Source organism: Oryctolagus cuniculus, chromosome 11 (assembly GCF_964237555.1).
Source record: "Oryctolagus cuniculus chromosome 11, mOryCun1.1, whole genome shotgun sequence".
In the NCBI taxonomy this organism is placed as follows: Eukaryota; Metazoa; Chordata; class Mammalia; order Lagomorpha; family Leporidae; genus Oryctolagus; species Oryctolagus cuniculus.
In genome coordinates this window covers 120495345-120501223 of record NC_091442.1, presented here as the reverse complement: position 1 = coordinate 120501223, position 5879 = coordinate 120495345, and positions in this window count along the sequence as shown.

Below are 5879 nucleotides of genomic sequence, written 5' to 3'. Positions count from 1 at the left end.
TCCCTCTCCCTCTCTCTCTCCCTCTCCTTCCCTCCCTCTCCCTCCCCCTCCCCTCTCTCTCCCTCTCCCTCTCCTTTCCTCCCTCTCCCTCTCCCTCTCCCTCTCTCTCTCCTCTCCCTCTCTCTCTCCCTCTCCTTCCCTCCCTCTCCCTCCCTCTCCCTCCCTCTTTCTCTCCCTCTCCCTTCCTCTCTCTCTCCCCTCCCTCTCTCTATTCCTCTCTCTCTCCCTCTCTCCCCCCCCACCCTCCTCCCCCTCTCTCCTGGGCAGGGGGCCTGGTAAGTGCCCGCACATTCTCTAAGGGGAGAGGCTCCTCCACTCTGCCATGCTGCGCTGAAGTCTGTCAACCTTCCACTCCCGGAGTTCCGGCAGGGGCTGTGTGCCCGCCTCCGTCCGGGAGCCAGGAGTCCGCAACAGCCGCCGACACAGAGCTCGCCGGCATTCTTCCGACTGCAGACTGCACCGGGGCCGAGCGGTGGGCGTCCTCGACTCCAGCGTCGCAGCTGACAACGGGACTGCCATGGACGCCAGCGTCGCCCGCCCAGTGCGTCCCGGGGCAGCGGGACCCTCCCCGAAGGCCTCTGCGCTGTCTCCGCTCGCCCGGCCCCTCCCCCTGGCCTCGCAGACGCCTCGCAGGTTGCCCTCATTGCTGTTCTGTCAAAGCTCCGGCGCCCTGAGGTTTGGTCCTCCGCTGGTCGAAAGAATAGATCGCGGCTTTCCAACCGGCAAACACCTTGCACCTGCCGCAGGCCTCGGGGCCGATTCTCCCAGCAGTTGGCGGCGGGTGTCGGGATCTGGGGACACCCACCCTCTGTCATCACGGAAGGGCTGTGCCCAGGAAAACGGCCGGGAGGCCTCTGCTCCTGCCTGCAGCCGCGCTGGGCGCGGCCACCCTCCTCCTAAGTTCCGACGGGAGGAGTGCGTGGCTTTGGCCACGGAGTCCGTATCTGTCATCGCCGCAAAGGCAAATAATTCTGTCTGTGAGCCGGACTCCCCGACGGAGACTGCCAGGTCCAGCTTCCCAGAGCTGCACCGGGCGGGGCGGAAGCCTCTCGCTGCTGCCGGAACGCGAGACTGCTGGGCCACGACCCGTGGCTCTCCCGAGCTGGGCTGTGGAAGCTTCCAGAAGTGCAGGCTGGGAGGTGGGGCCCGTGAGTGCTGAGGGGGCCTCTTCTCTGGCTCTGAGCCACCTACAGTCCTGAGACACGCAGGGAACGGGGCCCTGGAGAGGCCTCCCTTGGGCAGAGCCGGGGACGCAGGAAGTGCAGGGACCACGGCCAGCGCCTGGCCACGCCCGCCTGGAGCTGTGCCATGGGCAGGGGCCAGGGGGGCCCTGGCAGGAGGCGGTGGTGACTGCCCAGGGGTCCCAGCTCCAAACGCGCCCTCCCGGCAGCTGGTGTGGCACGGGCACGGCTCTGTGCCAGGGCCTCGCTGCTTCGCAAGGGGTCCTCCGCTCTCCTTCACCTCGCAGCCCTTCGGCGGCCACGGCTCAGCTTGTGGGGTTCCATGGAACACAGTTTGGGAGCAGCCATGCTGTGGCACTGGCTGTCTCTCCAGGAGCTGGTGCGGCCGAGCACAGCAGGGCTCTGGGTCCAGGGTGGGGGCTGCTGCCTCAGTTTCCCCACTCGTACCCTCAAGGGACCTGTGGGACATTCCTCTCGTGTTTTCGCGTGGCCGCCAGGGAGGGGCTGCAGCTGTCAAGAGAGGGCAGCTGGACCTGGCGGCGGGGACCAGGGGACCGGGATTGGGGACCAGGGGTGGGGGGCTGGGAAGGCAGAGGCTGAGTGGCCGCGGGGCGGGCAGTGCGGGGACAGTGGGGGCCGCGCTGGGCCAGGGGCTCCCATCCAGCCTCACGCCAGGAGGCGAAGAAGCCCCAGTGGGGGGCACCGTGGCGGCCATTCCTCCAGGCTCGTGGCCATGCTGGTCCTGTGGGAATGTCCTCCCCGGAGAGCCCGAGAGGCCCGCGGCAGGGGCGGACGCAGGCGGCCGAATTGTCCGCGCGGCGGCCGGCTTTGTCCCCGCGGAGGGGCGGCGTCGGCCCGGACAAAGCGGGCGCTGACGCTGCCGTTTTGATGCCGGGCCGGGAGAAAGGCGGGGGTGGCGGGGGTCCCGCCTTGGTCACCATGGGAACAGGTGGCGGCGGGAGGGACCCCTCAGAGAAGCCCAGCAGTGGGGCTGGAATCCGGCTCCAAGGGGCAGCGGGGCCTGAGCAGGCGCCCGGGGCGGGGGGCGCCCTGCTCCTCGCCACTCTGCTCCCACCCTGGAGCCCAGTGCCGGGGTGGCCACAGGCGGGTCCCAGGCCCTGGCTGGCCCTGCTGTAGCCACCTGAGGGCCGCAGGCAGTCTGAGAGGCAGGGAAGGACCAGGGGGAGGGAGGGAAGCCGGGACCCCCGCCTCGTCACCCCCGCCGAGCTCAGCCCTGCAAGGCGGCACTGCCAGCTCCATGAGGGTCCCTGAGGCCACACCTGTGGCTCACTGGCCGCCCAGGGCAGGATGGGGGAAGGAGCCCTGCCCACTGGGGGCCTGGCCAGGATGGAGCTGGGAGGCAGCTGTGGGGCGGGGAGGGGCAGGGCCGTGAGCCAAAGGTGATCCCTGCAGGGCTGGGCTCCGCGGCTGGGGGTGGGGGACGTTACGGGGGATGGGGGTGCTGGCTCGCTTCTGCGTTTGGGAAAATGTTCTCACGGCTGTGCTGAGAACCGACACGGGGGCCTGAGTCCTGACCGGGCGGCCCGGGGCTGCTGCAGGGGCACCAAGGCTCAGCCGGGGACGGCGTGGCTGGGGCGGCCCCCGGAGAGTGGGAAGGAGGCGCAGGTCTGAGGCTGAGGAAGGGGCTGTGCTGGGGGCGGGGCAGGGGCTGGACCTCCAGGCTGGGGACAGCCTCGTCCTGCAGGGTGACTGCACCCGCCTGATCCACTGTCACCCTGGGGAGTCGAGGCACGAAGCACCTGGCCGCACCAGATACAGGTCTGGCTGCACCACAGAGGCCAGAGGCTGCCCCGGCGGACCCCAGCCGAGCTGACCCCGAGCCCCCCGTGCCGCCCCGAGGGAGGCCTCCCTTGTCCCATGTCCCCAGTACGGAGCTGTGTACGGCTGCGGCACGCCCCGGAGGCTGGGGCCTGCCCCGCCGGAGGCACCTGGACCCCAGCCAGGGTTGGCGTCATCTTCCCTCCGGCAGTGCAGGGCCCCCAAACCAGAAGGTGGAGCCCCCAGCCTCACCCAGCCCGCCGCCCTCCGAGGCTGCCCCAGTTCCCATCTGGGACCCATCAGCTCTGCCCTCGGCCAAGAGCGTGCGGCGTCCGTGGGAGTAGGAAAAGCAGCCGCAGGGCCCGGCCGCTGCCACAGGCCTGGCCCGGGCCCAGCAGGAGGGCGGTTTCTGATGCGGAAGCGGCTCAGCCCTGCGGCCCCCATCAGGTGGAGCCCGGGAGGCCCCGCGCCGGCCACGCTCTTCCGCCAGGATGTGACTAAAGGCCCAGCGCGGCCTGCGGCTGCACCGAGGGTCGGGAGTGTGCATGGGGGTGTGTGTGCCTGCGTGTGTGCGCATATGTGTATGTGTGTGCATGTGTGAGTGTGTGCATGTGTGGATGTGTGGATGTGTGCGTGGGTGTGGGCACGTGTAAGTGTCTATGTGTGGGTGTGTGTATGTGTGCACATGTGTATGCTGTGTGCATGTGTGTGGGCGTGTGTGCCTGCGTGCATGTGCATATGTGAGTGCATGTGTGTGTGTGGGCATGAGTGTATGTATGCGTGGGCGTGTGTGTGCATGGGTGTGTGAACATATGTGTATGCGTGTGGGTGTGTGTGGGCATGTGTGTGGGTGTGTGCATGTGTGCATGTGTGGGTGTGGGCATGTATCCGTGTGTGCATGCGGGTCTGTATGGGTGTGTGCATGTGTTCATATGTGCGTGTGGGCGTATGAGGGTGTGCATGTGTGTTCATGTGCGTGTGGGTGTGGGTGTGTGGGCATGTGCATGTGTGTGCATGTGTGCAAGTATGTGGGGGGCAGGTGCATGTGTGTGCATGTGTGCAAGTGTGTGTGCGGGCAGGTGCATGTGTGCAAGTGTGTGTGTGGGCATGTGCATGTGTGTGCATGTGTGCAAGTGTGTGTGCGGGCAGGTGCATGTGTGCAAGTGTGTGTGTGGGCATGTGTGTGCATGTGTGCAAGTGTGTGTATGTGGGCAGGTGCATGTGTGTGCATGTGTGCAAGCATGTGGGGGGGGCAGGTGCATGTGTGTGCATGTGTGCGTGTGGGCATGTATCCATGTGTGTATGTTGGCCTGTATGGGTGTGTGCATGTGTTCATGTGTGCGTGTGGGTGTATGAGGGTGTGCATGTGTGTTCCTGTGCGTGTGGGTGTGTGGGCACGTGCATGTGTGTGCATGTGTGCAAGCATGTGTGTGGGCAGGTGCATGTGTGTGCATGTGTGCGTGTGGGCATGTAACCGTGTGTGTATGTGGGCCTGTATGGGTGTGTGCATGTGTTCATGTGTGCGTGTGGGTGTATGAGGGTGTGCATGTGTGTGCCTGTGCGCGTGGGTGTGTGGCCACGTGCATGTGTGTGCGTGTGTGCGTGTGTGCATGCCCACAGCAGGGTCCCCGTGCTGGGAGAAGGCTGCCCACCTGCCATCACCTGAGGATGCTCGGGGAGGCCGGCCTGGCTCAGCCCCTTGCTGAACCCAGCTCCTGGCAGCTGACCACGCTCGGGGCGGCCACCTCCCCGGTGAGGATGGCGACACCCGCCCCACGGGCCTGTGGAGCAGCCCGAGCCGAGGGGGCCTCCGCAGACGGCTGCACCCGCCCGGCCCTGCCCGCCGCCCACAGGGAAGCACGGATGCCCTTGGGGGCTCAGCAGCACTTCCCAAGGTGCCGCAAGGGACCCTGGGTCCAGCTGGGGCCACAGATCCCAAAATGACCAGGACATATTCCCAGCTTCCGGGGACTCGGGCCAGTGGGGGCCACGGGACCCCAGCCGTGAGGTCTGACAGACCTCTAGCTCTTGCCTTGCTGGACAGAGTGCAATCAGGGAGGGCTTCACAGAGGAGGGCGCCATTGAACACAGTGTGTAGAGGAGCACGTGTCGGCCCGGCTCTGACGGGGAGGAGGCCGCCGTGGGGAGCAGGAGCAGAATGCGCAGAGGCCTGGAGTGAGGCGCTGCCGGCAGGGTCCCCGGGCCAGGAGGCAGCAGGGAAGAGGGTGGTGGGCGTGGCCAGGGCCCCACCTGAGCAGGGCACGCGTCACCCGACAGGTGTCTCAGTGCCCAGCTCCCGGCGTGGGAGGTGTGGCAGCGTGAGGTCCCCAGGCCACTGCTGGCGTTGTGGCGTGTGGGGGCGGGCAGGGGGGTGGTGGCCCAGGCCTCTGTGAGCTCCCAGGCCCGGCGACTGCCTGGCTTTTGGGCCACGCCTGTCCCCTAGGAAGCCACCTGGGAATGGTGTCTGTGCCATGAGTAACAGGGGCGAGAAGAGGCGAACTCTCCAGGAAGCCCCAGCGCCCAGCCGGGAGACTCAGGTGCCCGTCCCCGCCGGCGTCCTGGGGGACGCACGAGCAGGAGTGCCCGCCCGCACCCTCACTTCCTGTCGGGCTGGCGGCAGGCGGGGGTGGGGGTGGCAAGTGCTGTGGTGGCTGCGGGGACAGTTGGGGACAACTGAGGAGGACTTGCGAGGAGCAGAGGGGTGTGGAGGGCGGGGGAAGGGGTTGTGGGTGGAGCCATCTCCCTGTCCCAAGGGATAGGGCCGCCATCTTGGCCAAGATGGACCCCTGGGGCTGGCTGGGACCCCCGGCCCTCGGCTGCAGGAGCTGCACTGCTGACCTCCTGGCCACTGTCTTGTCAGGCCAGGGCCGCGAAGGCGGGGGCTGGGGCCTGGGCTGGACGGTGAATGAAGCGTAGGGT